At 37.3% G+C, this 17785-nt stretch overlaps 2 non-coding genes across 2 annotated transcripts; one reads left to right on the top strand and one right to left on the bottom strand.

Moving 5' to 3' along the window:
- The first annotated feature begins 345 nt into the window (after positions 1–345).
- On the top strand, positions 346–419 carry TRNAM-CAU (transfer RNA methionine (anticodon CAU)). Its single transcript has one exon. It is a non-coding gene; the product is annotated as a tRNA-Met (tRNA).
- A 237-nt stretch (positions 420–656) lies between these two features.
- Positions 657–727, bottom strand: TRNAG-GCC (transfer RNA glycine (anticodon GCC)). Its single transcript has one exon. It is a non-coding gene; the product is annotated as a tRNA-Gly (tRNA).
- Between the last annotated feature and the right edge of the window lie 17058 nt (positions 728–17785).

The raw sequence follows: 17785 nt of genomic DNA on the forward strand, positions 1-17785 counted from the left end.
TCGTTGAGTGACAAATGGGAAAATTATGGAAAGTTACAATCCCTACCACGGAAGTGCACCTACACGCCTTCATCGACGTAGTTTTTTGACCGGAAGGCCCAGAGCTAACTATCGAGACTTTGGACTATCCGAACACATACTTCGTGAAATGGTTCATGCATGTTTGTTGCCAGGAGCAACAAGATCAATTTGGTAAGGATTAATGCTTCATTTCTATTTCTATGGTCAATGATCATAGAAACCCCTTTACCATTCTGTATAAATGGGTTATTCTGTTTGTACAGATAGGGTGGAGGGGCGCATTTAATCCCTGTTTATCGATTAGTTTTCAGTTCTTATCTTCGGCGCGGGGTAGAGCAGTTTGGTAGCTCGCAAGGCTCATAACCTTGAGGTCACGGGTTCAAATCCTGTCTCTGCAACATCTTGTTTTGTCAAACTATTTTAGGGTTGACTCTGTTAACTAGTACATAATTTAGTAATTAATTCCCGCCTTTCGCTTTTTGGGGGTGGAAAGAAAAAGAAACATACGGGAGTGATAGAATCACTACCCTATCACGGCCAACTATACCAAATTCTTACTTTAATGATATATTTTTTATTATTTATTTATGAAATAATAAATAAATAGTAAAATAAATACTTTATCTTGGATCTTGGGCGGATAGCGGGAATCGAACCCGCATCTTCTCCTTGGCAAAGAGAAATTTTACCATTCGACTATATCCGCATTTTTTTGTTCTTGATACATAATATATATACCCGCATATATGACATATAACCGGATCTTATTTGTGTAGTGCTGGGACACATATTCTCTTCGGAACGATTCCAATTATTTTTTGAATTGTATTCTTTTTATTCAAGAAGTTTGACGCCCCGCTAATTTTTTTTGTTTTCTTTATTTGATTTGCATTTTCTTTCGGGACTTAGATTCAAATTTAATGTGTCTCACCACCGAGAACAATTAGGGGGGTCATTTTGGTTCTAGGTCTGCGACGAATAGGTTCAAGAGATGAGAGAATTAAGGATACACACCAGAAAAACTAATCCAATCCATAAGGATGTACCGGAAAATACAACATTTTTGTTACTCGACCAGCCATCAGGAGAAGCAAATACAACTGGTATGCTAATCAATAAGATTAATGAAGTAGCAATTAATGCAAAAACAGCCAACTGGAAAGCAAGAGCCATGCTTTTAATCCTCCAAGCTACCAACAAATGAACTATTTACCATTTGATCCCTCTATCAGCCAAAAAATATTAATTGTGATAAAATATTTCATCGAGGGATTTTACTTCATCATGAATCCATTTATTCTATATGACTCATTACTACTCCCCCTTTCACACTTTATTCATACATGGAGTGGGGTGGGGTGGGGGGGGGGGGAATAGAATTTTCTTTTTTATTTCACAAATGGGCATGCTAGATCATATATCTATATACAGATAGATAGATCGACCGGTGGATTCGCCCCTGAGATCTTTCTATAGATAGTGGGGGTATCCAACCCTATGGCCATGTTCTATTCGGAGGAATAAAATAAAAATAGTCTTTCAGAGAGATGGCTGAGTGGTTGATAGCCCCGATCTTGAAAATCGGTATAGTTTTGAGCAAAGAACTATCGAGGGTTTGAATCCCTCTCTCTCCTTTTTTGCTAATTGGATAGATTTATTTAGTGGTTTTACCCAATCTGCTATCCAAAAGAAAAGGGAATGACTCACTATCCCACTAGCCAAGCCAAAAAAAAATAATTGACTGAATTGATCTCGGTAGCTACACCACCCACAGAATTTAAAGAACCTAAAGGAGCATGAGTCATATATTTCGCGGAACGCCGTTCCTACCAAGGTTGTATGTATTTTTTCAACCTACTTAAGTCTAACCCATTTGGACCCCTTAGAGGCTCTAACCATGGAGCACGCAGATCCCAAAAACGCATAGTTTCTCCTCCAAAAATGACTTCTCCGGTCGGGGAACGCATTAGATATTTACCTAAACCAGTAGGTCCTTGAGCGGATCCCACGTTAGCCCCAAGACGTTGGTCTCTAACTAGAAAAGTAAATGCTTGAGCTTGAGAAGCTTCTGGTCCAGTAGGTCCGTAAAATGCACTAGGATAAGCGGTATGATTGAACCAGACAAAACAACAAGCAATGAAACCAAAGACGACTAAAGCCCCTAAACTATAAGATAGGTAAGCCTCTCCAGACCATACAAGTGTGCGTCGGGCCCAGGCGAAGGGTTTGGTTAAGATATGCCAGATTCCACCAAGTATACAAATGGAACCTAACCATACATGTCCTCCGATTATATCTTCTAAATCGTCCACACTAACAATCCATCCTTCCCCTCCAAAAGGGGATTTTAGTAAATAACCAAATATGATACTCGGGCTAAGGGTCAAGTTGGTAATTTTTCTTACATCTCCCTCTCCCGGAGCCTAGGTATCATATACATCCCCCCCAAAAACGTGCCTTGAATACTAGAAGAAAAGCACCCATACCTAATAAGATTAAGTGAATACCTAAAATTGTGGTCATTTTTGTCACGACCCAACCAGAGGGCCATGACGGGCACCCGGAGCTAACATACCAAGCACCTCTAAGCATACATCTCATAATCATTTCTGGGTGGACCATAAAGATAGCTCATGGATATCATACTCTATAAGGACATATATCACGACATACCGGTACATCTCTATATAATCCTCAACAACTATGCCCATCATCACCAGCTGACAAGGTTACTAAAATATTATACAACAATGTGAACCGGTAGGTTTATGAAATGTCAAACTGTACACACATGTCTACGAGCCTCAACATAGAAGACAAGTGACCATAAAGACCAATACCAATAGACTGCAACTCCGAAGTAAGTGGAGTGCTCCTGAGAATCCGCTGATAAAGTACCTACGGATCTGATCCGTCTCCCAGCCTACCTGCGGGCATGAGCACAGCGTCCACAAACAAAAGGACGTCAGTACGAATAATGTACTGAGTATATAAGACATGAATAACAACATGACAAGAGATACAGAACATAACATGAGATAAGGATAACCTGTACATCTGATTGCCTCGTAAGGCGGATATCATGCATGCTTAGCTTTTTTAAAAATAACATTTTTCATACATATATCAATAATAGTGCTGCGGAACGTGCAGCCTGATCCATAAATATTTTATATTGCTGCGGAACATGCAGCCCGATCCATATATCATATCATCATTATATATGATGCCGCGGAACGAACGGCCCAATCCATTTAACAATATATCTCGTGTCCGGGCATCCTGCGTCCGGGACGATATCATAATAGACCAAATGATCAGGTGGTTATGTGTATATAATGCCTCACCTTTCCCCATACCCCATATATACATATATATATATAATCATATACATATATAATATAAGTAGCATGGATGAGAGCCCAAATAAAAGTTACTACTTTATCGGAGTGACATAAGGTCAGTAGCCTCCGATTCATGGAACAATCATCATCACTACATCGAAACTTGAAGGAACAATTATCATAAGGTGAGATCAATAACAATGAATAAACTCAATAAAATCATGAAATAAACTCAATAGTCTCATAATAGCATCAAAACTATAAGTTTTGGAATTTCTAGAAATGTGATCATCATCATCATCATCATCATCATCATCATCATCATTATCATCATAGGAAACATCTATCTTTTGCATCATAAGAACTTTGACAATCATGAACTTCTAGCTTTTTGGGAATAAGGATGTCATGGAAAGCATGTATGGGACCATAAGAAAAGAATCATTCCATTAGAAAGAAAGGTATTAACCTTAACATACCTTTGGGTCTCCTTAAATTTAACTACTTAACGTTTGTCATCCCAAGCTCGTAAATTTGTATTAAAAAGAATTCATACTATTATTAGGTTTATCGTCACATGCTTGTCTTAAGCCTTCAAATTAAATCCTCTTAAAATCTACCAAGATTCGGGAAGCATCTCCCTTGTATTATTTACTTCCTCCAAATTCCAAAACAACGCCCAAAAATCATTAATAACATCAACCATAACATATTCAAGATACTACATGACAAACGTATACAAACCATCTGAAACTTCCTTCGAAAATCAATCTATAAGCCTACAACATCAACATACCTATCTACGACCTTTATGCTATGTTTTCCCTTACTTTAAACCATTAAAATCCTCAAAAGAAATGACTTAATATCAAACTCAAGATGAAAAACATACCTTATAACTTAAAGAACTTCACCTCACACAATTCATCCTAAAGCTTATCCACCACAACTTTAATTAGAAGTACGAACAAGCTCCTTCCATGAACTAGTTAAGGATTTTATGACTTGATCTTCTCTTGATTTGATTTGGAATGGTTTGGAGTGTTGGAGAGATCTCATAGGGTCTAAAAGGTTCGGTTTTGGTGAAAATATAAGCCCCAAATTCGTGGCCCTTCTTTGATTCATCGAGATTCGTTGTTAATCTTACAAACCCGAGCCTAATTTAATGTAGAAATTCCTAAATTTGCTATGTTTTGGTGTAAGAATATTGGATGAATGTTATGGGAGCTTCTAGAGAAGCGTGGAGATGAGAAATGGTGTGAAATAAGGTGATTTAGGTGACTTAAGAGGGTATATAAAGTGGTCCAATTCGGTTTGGGCTGATGGGCCGAAATTGGTGGGCTTTTTAAATAGTTTCTTGAATTTCCGTGTAGGTTCGCAGGCTTCTGGAAATCCGTTCTAAAATGGCCATAACTCGCTACTCTGATATTGTATTGATGAACGGGTTGTTGCATTGGAAACTACACTCGACAAACATTTTAGGCTTTTGAAACACCTCAAAACTCCTGATATAGCAGGAGATATACCCCTCTGAATTTGGCCCAAAATTTCTGTCCAAAATTCTGCCAAGTTTTTTCAAATTTTTGACAAAATTATTTTCTTCGATTTGTTTGATCTTGGAATCTTCCGAAACTCTCCATACATGATATTTATTATTAATTATATTTGATAAGGGTCATGTACTTTGGTTCCAAGGGTATCCTTCCCGGTTACGACTTACGAGATCATAATTCAGCTTACTTCATTGTTATGTACTTCTATGGCTTGTACCTTTCAAACTTCACGGGCTGTTTCCGATACTCCATTAATACGGTGAAATACATGGCATGCTCATGCTCTGAAAGTGTGAGGTGTAACATCCTTCCCCCCTTAGAAACATTCATCTTCGAATGTTCTAGCTTGCGAGCTTAAGATGCTATCATTAATTTCTTGAAATGGTTGTCTTTCTTGATATCTTCACAAAGTACACCTTTTTCTTTCTCCTTGCATCAAGTCCTCATCTTTCCTTATGATACTACAACTTGTTCGTATTTATACATACCCCGTACATTCATCCTATTTTCTTTATGATCGAATTTTTGTACTCCTTATTATCCCATGTTACTGATGTTTTGCCTCTTGGCCAGACTTGTTAGCTTATTATCCTTCCTCTTGTCCTTGATGGCTAAACAACTTCCTTTGCCAATTTATTAGTCCACTTTTCTTACTTTTTCCCTCAGGGTCTTTCTTGATTTCCCTTGCTCATAAAGCACTCTTCCCCACTTGCCATTCTACAACATTGACCCTAGAATTCGTAGAATATTCTATTAGAAATACAAATCCTTTCTATTCCTAAGATCGCCTTTTGGGGGGAGGGGGGGGGGGGGGAGGGCTTTTTCCGCTTTCTAAGTGAATGTATCAATATGGCTTCATATTTATACTCTTGGATGTACCTTAAGAGTCAAAAATCCCTTGACACTTTCCATAAAATCTGATTATTCCCTCTCGGGTTATATCCATGTCCATCATTATTATACTTCAATCCTGTTTATCAAGATCTGTTTCCAGAATCTTCGCATTCGTCTTTTATTCCGTATTGCCATACTCCATCCTTCCTGCTTACTTACTTTAGAAATTTATCCGGATGGCTCTTCGCCTCTACCGTCGCCTTAAACCTTTTCTTGGAAACCTTACTTGACCCTTACTAGCAACATACTTCCCTTGCTTACCCTTCTCCTCTTCTCATGACATCATAATCTTCTTACTCTTATATACACATATTCTTCTTCTCCCTGATATTATTATATCATGATCATCCTACTTTAACATTCGAAGAAAACAATATCAACCTGCCCTGTAGCATTTGCTAGCTTAACGCAATACCCAGCTCAATCAATACCTTTAACATATCATAAGATCGATCATAAGGGAACGCATAATATTTAATGTGACCACTCATGAGTTATTGTTTACATTGCTTATTGATACCTCACTTACAAAATCGTTTCCTTTGTAATCATTTCTCTATTCCAAGTCCATTGTCTTATGCTATCAATGTCTACCTTTGGCCAACCTTATTAATTTATTAGACTTCCTCTTATCGTTGATGGTCACATAAATTCCTTTAACCAATTCATTAACATACTTTCGACCTCAAGGTTCTTCTTGATTTCCCTTGCTCTTAAAGTGCTCTTTTCCCTTTGCCAGTTTATAGTATGTGCCTACAAATCTATAGAATATTCCACTATCAGTACAAACTCGTCATCAACCCGTCCTGATTTTATATGTATATATATAAACTTCTAGAGTAAAACTTTGCCCTACTCGTTAACTTCCTTTCCCATATCAATATCTCTTCATTATCTCTTACTCACCAATCTATAAATCGTAATACTGCATTTGAGTTTTTTGTGTCAACTTTCCCTATATCTTCAATAAATCTCAGTTCTCCGAAAACTCGAATGCAACTCATTCCAATTCCTTTTATTACTAATCATTTGTCCTCTCCAGGGTTCTTCCCTTTAAATTAAATTAAAATCATTCTAAAACTTCTCTTTGAAAGCATCCCATAATTGTTCATTCAATCATGACTTACCAAACATCCAATTTTCACATTTTCCCTTCATTCTTTCTCTATAGCATTGACATTCAAACAATTCAACTTGTGAAAATTTCGGCAGAGTTTCCTCTATACTTCTTACTGCCTCATTCCTACACATAGCCCAAAAAACACATCCAATGCCTCAATCACAAATATCCGTAACATCTAGCTCAACTTCTTATATCAAAGTCTATCAATATCAATAAGGCAGGAAACATACCTTTCGGAGTAACAACTTCAATTCTCATCAATTACCTCATAGCGGCATAATCAGCTGCTTATCCACAATTAAAATATTTAGGGTTAGAATCAGGGACATTGTATCCTATAATTTAGCTCAACGGCACGATTTAAGATGAGAAGGAAGGGTCAACAGTTCCGAAATGCCCTACAGCCTCTTGTTTATAAGTGTGGCACACTTCGTACCCATAAACAAGACTCTACTGGAAACGGCTCGTAGACACACCCTAGGATGAACTGCTCTGATACCACTTTTGTCACGACCCAACCAGAAGGCCATGACGGGCAGCCGGAGCTAACATACAGAGCAACTCTAAGCATACATCTCATAATCATTCGGGTGGACCATAAAGATAGCTCATGGATATCATACTCTGTAAGGAAATATATCACAACATAACGATACATCTCTATATAATCCTCAACAACTATGCCCATCATCACCAGCTGACAAGGTTACTAAAATATTATACAACAATATGAACCGGTAGGGTTATGAAACGTCTAACTGTACACACATGTCTACGAGCCTCAACATAGAAGACAAGTGACCATAAAGACCAATACCAATAGACTGCAAGTCCGAAGTAAGTGGAGTGCTCCTGAGAATCCGCTGATAAAGTACCTACGGATTTGATCCATCTCCCAGCCTACCTGCGGGCATGAGCGCAGCGTCCACAAACAAAAGGACATCAGTAAGAATAATGTACTGAGTATATAAGACATGAATAACAACATGACAAGAGATACAGAACATAACATGAGATAAGGATAACCTATACATCTGAATTCCTCGTAAGGCGGATATCCTGCATGCTAAGCTTTTTTTTTTTAAAAAAAATTCATACATATATCAATAATAGTGCTGCGCAACGTGCAGCCTGATCCATAAATATTTTATATTGCTGCGGAACGTGCAGCCCGATCCATATATCATATCATTATTATATATGTTCCCGCGGAACGAATGACCCAATCCATTTAACAATATATCTCGTGTCCGGGCATTCTGCGTCCGGGACGATATCATAATAGACCAAATGATCAGGTGGTTATGTGTATATAATGTCTCACCTTTCCCCATACCCCATACCCCATATATACATATATATATATATATAATCATATACATATATAATATAAGTAGCATGGATGAGAGCCCAAATAAAAGTTACTACTTTATCAGAGTGACATAAGGTCGGTAGCCTCCGATTTATATTATGTAACAATCATCATCAATACATCTCAACTTGAAGGAACAATTATCATAAGGTGAGATCAATAACAATGAATAAAATTAAGAAAATCATGAAATAAACTCAATAGTCTCATAATAGCATCAAAACTATAAGTTTTTGAATTCTAGAAATGGGATCATCATCATCATCATCATAATTATCATCATAGGAAACATCTATCTTTGGCTTCATAAGAACTTTGACAATCATGAACTTCTATCTTTTTGGGAATAAGGATGTTATGGAAAGCATGTATGGGACCATAAGAAAAGAATCATTCCATTAGAAAGAAAGGTATTAACCTTAACATACCTTTGGGTCTCCTTAAATTTAACTACTTAACGTTTGTCATCCCAAGCTCGTAAATTTGTATTAAAAAGAATTCATACTATTATTAGGTTTATCGTCACATGCTTGTCTTAAGCCTTCAAATTAAATCCTCTTAAAATCTACCAAGATTCGGGAAGCATCTCCCTTTTATTATTTACTTCCTCCAAATTCCAAAACAACGCCCAAAAATCATTAATAACATCAACCATAACATATTCAAGATACTACATGACAAACGTATACAAACCATCTGAAGCTTCCTTCAAAAATCAATCTATAAGCCTACAACATCAACATACCTATCTACGACCTTTATGCTATGTTTTCCCTTACTTTAAACCATTAAAATCCTCAAAAGAAATGACTTAATATCAAACTCAAGATGAAAAACATACCTTATAACTTAAAGAACTTCACCTCACACAATTCATCCTAAAGCTTATCCACCACAACTTTAATTAGAAGTACGAACAAGCTCCTTCCATGAACTAGTTAAGGATTTTATGACTTGATCTTCTCTTGAGTTGATTTGGAATGGTTTGGAGTGTTGGAGAGATCTCATAGGGTCTAAAAGGTTCGGTTTTGGTGAAAATATGAGCCCCAAATTCGTGGCCCTTCTTTGATTCATCGAGATTCATTGTTAATCTTACAAACCCGAGCCTAATTTAATGTAGAAATTCCTAAATTTGCTATGTTTTGGTGTAAGGATATTGGATGAATGTTATGGGAACTTCTAGAGAAGCGTGAAGATGAGAAATGGTGTGAAATAAGGTGATTTAGGTGACTTAAGAGGGTATATAAAGTGGTCCAATTCGGTTTGGGCTGATGGGCCGAAATTGGTGGGCTTTTTAAATAGTTTCTTGAATTTCCGTGTAGGTTCGCAGGCTTCTGGAAATCCGTTCTAAAATGGCCATAACTCGCTACTCTGATATTGTATTGATGAACGGGTTGTTGCATTGGAAACTACACTCGACAAACATTTTAGGCTTTTGAAACACCTCAAAACTCCTGATATAGCAGGAGATATACCCCTCTGAATTTGGCCCAAAATTTCTGTCCAAAATTCTGCCAAGTTTTTTCAAATTTTTGACAAAATTATTTTCTTCGATTTGTTTGATCTTGGAATCTTCCGAAACTCTCCATACATGATATTTATTATTAATTATATTTGATAAGGGTCATGTACTTTGGTTCCAAGGGTATCCTTCCCGGTTACGACTTACGAGATCGTAATTCAGCTTACTTCATTGTTATGTACTTCTATGGCTTGTACCTTTCAAACTTCACGGGCTGTTTCCGATACTCCATTAATACGGTGAAATACATGGCATGCTCATGCTCTGAAAGTGTGAGGTGTAACATCCTTCCCCCCTTAGAAACATTCATCTTCGAATGTTCTAGCTTGCGAGCTTAAGATGCTATCATTAATTTCTTGAAATGGTTGTCTTTCTTGATATCTTCACAAAGTACACCTTTTTCTTTCTCCTTGCATCAAGTCCTCATCTTTCCTTATGATACTACAACTTGTTCGTATTTATACATACCCCGTACATTCATCCTATTTTCTTTATGATCGAATTTTTGTACTCCTTATAAAGACTCTTATCCCATGTTACCGATGCTTTGTGTTACACCTCGGAAGTTTCTCCGTAAACGTACTATGAATATACCAACGAAGAGTATGAGTGTACGATGTTTTACTAGGAAGGGGATGACTACTTATGAGTTTTGAAAATGCGAAAGTTGCAGATTTTCAGTTCGGCCCAGTTGGTCGTAAAGTAGAATACGACCCGTAAAGTGTTTTACGGACCGTAAACTGCTATCGTCCTCCAATATACAAAGTTTCAACTTTCTGCCAAATGTCGAAATGGTTAAATACGACTCAGAATACGAATCGTAAATCGAAATACGGCCCGTAAACTGTGACCGTAAACCACCATGACTTCCAGCAAACCTTTCTGGTTCTGTTATGCTTAAATACGGTCGTGAAGGACGGACCGTAAACCAGAATACGGCCTGTAAACTGGGTTTACGATCACTGTGCACTTCGACTACTGTTCATAAAAATCAAATTTTAAGTTAAGTATAAGGGACCCTTTTTCATTCCATTCATTTCATTTCCGCTCCACCCTTCAAGAAACATCTAGAATACTCTCTAATATTCATCCACAAGAGAAGCAAAGGAAAATCAAGATCCACAACACCAAATCCATGAAATCAAGAGTGTGAAACTCATCAAAGTTCATCTACACCAAGAAATTGCAAAGGAAGTGAAGTAGGGTTTTTGGTATAGAAGAGTATTGCTACTCAAGGCTTGTTCCTACCACATCTAAGGTAAGTTTCATGACTTTCTCATGATGATTGAAGTATTTATATGTTGAAACACTTGGATTATAGAAGAGTGTAGTAAATGGGTCATAAAATGTGAATACTGCCTTAGTTGAATGATAGTTGGATTAAATTATGAATGTTGATGAGTTGGGAGTATAAATATGCTATAAATGACGTGTAGACCATGAAATAGGGGTGATGTATGAAAAAATGTGATGATGAGCAAAAACCTATAAATGTGGAGTAATTGGAGAAAAATGGTAGAAAGTGGTAAATGTAGATAAATGACGACTATTGATGCGATATTGCGAGTGTTGTTGTGAATGTTTGGTAGTTGAAATGAAACATGGGAAAAGTAGTAGAAACAAAGGAGATGCTGCCCAATTTTCCATAGAAATAGTAGCGCGTTCTTCTCGTCGATTGACTAACAATGGTACGAATTCTCTCTTGAAGGTAGAGACGTGATATCAGAGGAAATCAAGCAGACGATAGCATAGTTAAACGACAAAGGTATGTGAGGCTTATCTTTTCTTTCAAAAGGTATGAATCCTTCAAGTCTTGTATAATCCTTCTACAAAACGAAGCCTATGAGTCCTTCAATATATTGAATTACATATGAATATGATGGTGATGATAATGAGCTAGAGTATAGCGATTCAAGAAATTGTGGCATGATGTTCCTATAATGCTAATGATGTTATCTTTGTTAACACTCGCCTTATGTTCTATTTCCTTCAAGGCGAGGCATGACACTCATAAACGGTCATAATATAATCGGGGGTTCACGACCTTACGTCACCTCGACATAGTGTGGTTGCCCTTAAGGATTAACGTATGCTCTTAATGCTAATATACGATATGTCTATAAGATGATTGACAATGCTAGTTTGTAATATGATGATGATATGTATAAGAGACCAAGAAATGATAAGATGATGCTATGTTATGAGATGTGTTATGATTGATTTTGTGATAATAAGAGTCCACCGTGCCTATTTGGCCGGGCATGTCACTGCGAATGCGGGCTGCGTATGATTCTACCGTGCCTAAATGGCCGAGCATGTCACCGCTAATGTGGGCTGCAATGTTTACACCGAGCCTAGAGGATCGGGCATGATCACCCCTAGTGGGCGGCATATGAGGATTACCCGGACGCGAGTAATGATTCGGAGTACGATGTGACGATGTACGTGATGAAGTATGTGATGATGTATGTGATGATGAATGTGATGATATATAAGATATGACAAAACACATACTATGATGATGTAAAATATGATATATGTAAAAAGTATGTTGCTTATAACACTCAAGCAGGATATATCTTTTCTTATCATTCATGATGCTTCTATGACATCGTTCATTTCATTCCTGCCTTACATACTCAGTACAATGTTCGTACTGACGTCTGTTTTATTTGGACGCTATGTTCATGCCCACAGGTCGACAGGGAGGACATCTTGCTCCGGACTCTTAGAAGCTGTTAGCTGACTAAAAGCACTCCCTTGTACCGGGTGCTTATGATGAATCTTTTGTGTACAGTTGTATGTATAATCCAGTAGAGGCTCGTAGATACTCAATGTGGGTTATGTGGTTTAACGACGTGGATATTGTGTAAATGTATTAATAGATGTTATTGTATAAAAGTATTATGTTTTGTAATGAAAAGCAGTTTCTTTGGTAAAATGAGTATGAAATCGATAAATGATTGTCGAATGAGTCTAAGAAGTACTAGTACGAGCGGTGCTTGGTGGTTAGCCCCGGGTACCCGTCGCGGCCCCTAGTTGGGTCGTGACATTTTGCCTCTTGGCCAGACTTGTTAGCTTATTATCCTTCCTTGTCCACTTTTCTTAATTTTGCTCTCAGGGTCTTTCTTGATTTCCCTTGCTCATAAAGCACTCTTCCCCACTTGCCATTCTACAACATTGACCCTAGAATTCATAGAATATTCTATTAGAAATATGAATCCTTTCTATTCCTAAGATCGCCTTTTGGGGTGGGGGGGGGGGGGGGGGAGGGTTTTCTGCTTTCTATGTGAATGTATCAATATGTCTTCATATTTATCCTCTTGGATGTACCTTAAGAGTCAAAAATCCCTTGACACTTTCCATAAAATCTGATTATTCCCTCTAAAGTTATATCCATGTCCATCATTATTATACTTCAATCCTGTTTATCAAGATCTGTTTCCAGAATCTTTGCATTCGTCTTTTATTCCGTATTGCCATACTCCATCCTTCCTACATACTTACTTTCTAAATTTATCCGGATGGCTCTTCGCCTCTACCGTCACCTTAAACCTTTTCTTGGAAACCTTACTTGACCCTTACTAGCAACATACTTCCCTTGCTTACCCTTCTCTTCTTCTCATGACATCATAATCTTCTTACTCTTATATACACATATTCTTCTTCTCCCTGATATTATTACATCATGATTATCCTACTTTAACATTCGGAGAAAACAATATCAACCTGCCCTGTAGCATTTGCTACCTTAACTTCAATACCCAGCTCAATCAATACCTTTAACATATCATAAGATCGATCATAAGGGCACACATAATATTTAATGTGTCCACTAATGAGTTATCGTTTAAATTGCTTATTAATACCTCACTTACGAAATCGTTTCATTTGTAATCATTTCTCTATTCCAAGTCCATTGTCTTATGCTATCAATGTCTACCTTTGGCCAACCTTATTAATTTATTAGACTTCCTCTTATCGTCGATGGTCACATAACTTCCTTTAACCAATTCATTAATATACTTTCTCTTACTTTTGTCCTCAAGGTTCTTCTTGATTTCCCTTGCACTTAAAGTGCTCTTTTCCCTTTGCCAGTTTATAGTATGTTCCTAAAAATATGTAGAACATTCCACTATCAGTACAAGCACGTCATCAACCCGTCCTGATCTTATGTGTATATATATAAACTTCTAGAGTAAAACTTTTCCTACTCGTTAACTTCCTTTCCCATATCAATATCTCCTCATTATCTCTTACTCACTAATCTATAAATCGTAATACTGCATTTGAGTTTTTTGTGTCAACTTTCCCTATATCTTCAATAAATCTCAGTTCTCCGAAAACTCGAATGCAACTCATTCCAGTTCCTTTAATTACTAATCATTTGTCCTCTCCAGGGTTCTTCCCCTAAATTAAATTAAAATCATTCTAAAACTTCTCTTTGAAAGCATCTCATAATTGTTCATTCAATCATGACTTACCAAACATCCAATTTTCACATTTTCCTTTCATTCTTTCTCTATAGCATAGACATTCAAACAATTCAATTTGTAAAAATTTCGGCAGAGTTTCCTCTATACTTCTTACTGCCTCATTCCTACAAATAGCCCAGAAAACACATCCAATGCCTCATAGGGTGATCACAAATATCCGTAACATCTAGCTCAAGTTCTTATATCAAAGTCTATCAATATCAATAAGGCAGGAAACATACCTTTCGGAGTAACAACTTCTCTTCTCATTAATTACCTCGTAGCGGCATAATCAGCTACTTATCCACAATTAAAATATTTAGGGTTAAAATCGGGGACATTGTATCCTATAATTTAGCTCAACGACACGATTTAAGATGAGAAGGAAGGGTCAATGGTTACTAAATTCCCTACAGCCTCTTGTTTATAAGTGTGGCACACTTCGTACCCATAAACAAGACTCTACTGGAAATGGCTCGTAGACACACCCTAGGATGAACTGCTCTGATACCACTTTTTTCACGACCCAACCAGAAGGCCATGACGGGCACCCGGAGCTAACATACAGAACAACTTTAAGCATACATCTCATAATCATTCGGGTGGACCATAAAGATAGCTCATGGATATCATACTCTTTAAGGAAATATATCACAACATAACGGTACATCTCTATATAGTCCTCAACAACTATGCCCATCATCACCAGCTGACAAGGTTACTAAAATATTATACAACAATATGAACCGGTAGGGTTATGAAACGTCTAACTGTACACGCATGTCTACGAGCCTCAACATAGAAGACAAGTGACCATAAAGACTAATACCAATACACTGCAACTCCGAAGTAAGTGGAGTGCTCCTGAGAATCCGCTGATAAAGTACCTAAGGATCTGATCCGTCTCCCAGCCTACTTGCGGGCATGAGCGCAACGTCCACAAATAAAAGGACGTCAGTACTAATAATGTACTGAGTATATAAAACATGAATAACAACATGACAAGAGATACAGAACATACCATGAGATAAGGATAACCTGTACATCTGATTGCCTCGTAAGGCGGATATCATGCATGCTTAGCTTTGTTTTAAAAAAAATATTTTTCATACATATATAAATAATAGTGATGCGGAACGTGCAGCCCGATCCATATATCTTATCATCAATATATATGATGTCGCGGAACGAACGACTCGATCAGGTGGTTATTCGTATATAACGCCTCATCTTTCCCCATACCCCATATATATATATTTATATATAATAAAAGTAGCATGCATGAGAGCCCAAATAAAAGTTACTACTTTATCGGAGTGACGTAAGGTCGGTAGCCTCCGATTTATATTATGGAACAATCATCATCGCTACATCTCACCTTGAAGTAACAATTATCATAAGGTGAGATAAACAACAATGAATAAAATCAAGAAAATCATGAAATGAACTCAATAATCTCATAATAGCATGAAAACTACAAGCTTTGAAATTTCTAGAAATGGGATCATCATCATAACCATTATCATCATAGGAAACATCTACCTTTGGCATCATAAGAACTTTGAGAATCATGAATTTCTAGCTTTTTGGGAATAAGGATGTCATGGAAAGCTTGTATGGGACCATAAGAAAAGAATCATTCCATTAGAAAGAAAGGGATTAACCTTAACATACCTTTGGGGCTCCTTAAATTTAACTACTTAACGCTTGTCATCCCAAGCTCGTAAATCTACATTCAAAATAATTCATACTATTATTAGCTTATTGTCACATGCTTGTCTTAAGCCTTCAAATTAAATCCTCTTAAAATCTGCCGAAATTCGGGCAACATCTCCCCTATATTATTTACCTCCTCCAAATTCCAAAACAACTCCTAAAAATCATTAATAACATCAACCATAACGTAATCAAGACACTACATGACAAACGTATACAAATCCGTCCGAAACTTCCTTCAAAAATCAATCAATCCATAAGCCAACAACATCAACATATCTATCTACGACCTTTATGCCATGTTTTCCCTTACTTTAAACCATTAAAATCCTCAAAAGAACGACTTAATATCAAATTCAAGATGAAAAACATACCATATAACTTGAATAACTTCACCTCACAAAATTCACCTAAAGCTTATCCACCACAACTTCAACTAGAAGTACGAACAAGTTCCTTGCATGCACTAGTTAAGGATTTTATGGCTTGATCTTCTCTTGATTTGATTTGGAATGGTTTGGAGTGTTGGAGAGAGCTCATAGGGTCTAGAAGGTTCGGTTTTGGTGAAAATATGGGCCCCAAAGTCGTGGCCCTTCTTTGATTTGTCATGATTCGTTGGTAATCTTACAAACCCGAGCCTAATTTAATGTAGACATTCCTAAATTTGCTATGTTTTTGTGTAAGGATATTGGGTGAATGTGTTAGGAGCTTCTAGAGAAGTGTGAAGATGAGAAATGGTAAAAAATGAGGTGATTTAGGTGACTTAAGGGGGTTTATATAGTGGTCCAATTCGGTTTGGGCTGATGGGCCGAAATTGGTGGGCTTTTTAAATAGTTTCTAGAATTTCCGCGTAGGTTCACAGGATTCTGGCAGTCCGTTTTAAAACGCCCATAACTCCCTACTCTGATGTCGTATTTATGAACGGTTTGTTGCGTTGGAAACTACACTCGACGAAATTCAATTTAAGCTGTTGAAACACCTCAAAACTCCTGATATACCAGGAGATATACCCCTCTGAAGTTGGCCCAAAATTTCTGTCCAAAATTCTGCCAAGTTTTTCCAAATTTTCGACAAACTTATTTTCTTCGATTTTCTTGATCCCGGAATCTTCCAAAATTTCCATACATGATAGTTATCATTAATTATACTTGATAAGGGTCATGTCCGTTGGTTCCAAGGTTATCCTTCCCGGTTACGACTTACGAGATCATAATTCATCCTTTACTTCATTGTTACGTACTTCCCATGGCTTGTACCTTTCAAACTTCACGGGACGTCTCCGATACTCCATTAATACGGTGAAATACATGGTGTGCTCATGCTCTGAAAGTGCGAGGTGTAGCAATTTAATTTCGATCTTTCCAGACATAACCAAAGAAGGGAAAAGATTCTTCAGGTGTCTCAGGTCCCAGAAGTGCATGATAAATGCCGCCAAAGCCCAATACTGTAGAAGAAATTAAATGAAGTACTCCAGATACAAAGTATGAAAAGGTATATATAACTTCTCCCCCAGGGCCTACCCTCCAACCCAGAGTAGCTAGGTAGGGAAGTAAAATCAATCCTTGTTCATACATAGGCTTCTCTAGTACGAAATAGGCCACTTCAAATTGGTTCATTGCTTCGGCCCAGAATACGATTAATCCAGCATGGGCTACACAAGACCCTAGTAGTTTATCGGATAAATTGATAAGTCGGGCATTCCGGCCCACCAAGAAAAGTCGGTGGCTTCTTGGTCACGACCAACTAAGACTTAAAGTTCCATTAA

Source organism: Lycium barbarum, chromosome 8 (assembly GCF_019175385.1).
Source record: "Lycium barbarum isolate Lr01 chromosome 8, ASM1917538v2, whole genome shotgun sequence".
Lineage (NCBI taxonomy): Eukaryota > Viridiplantae > Streptophyta > Magnoliopsida > Solanales > Solanaceae > Lycium > Lycium barbarum.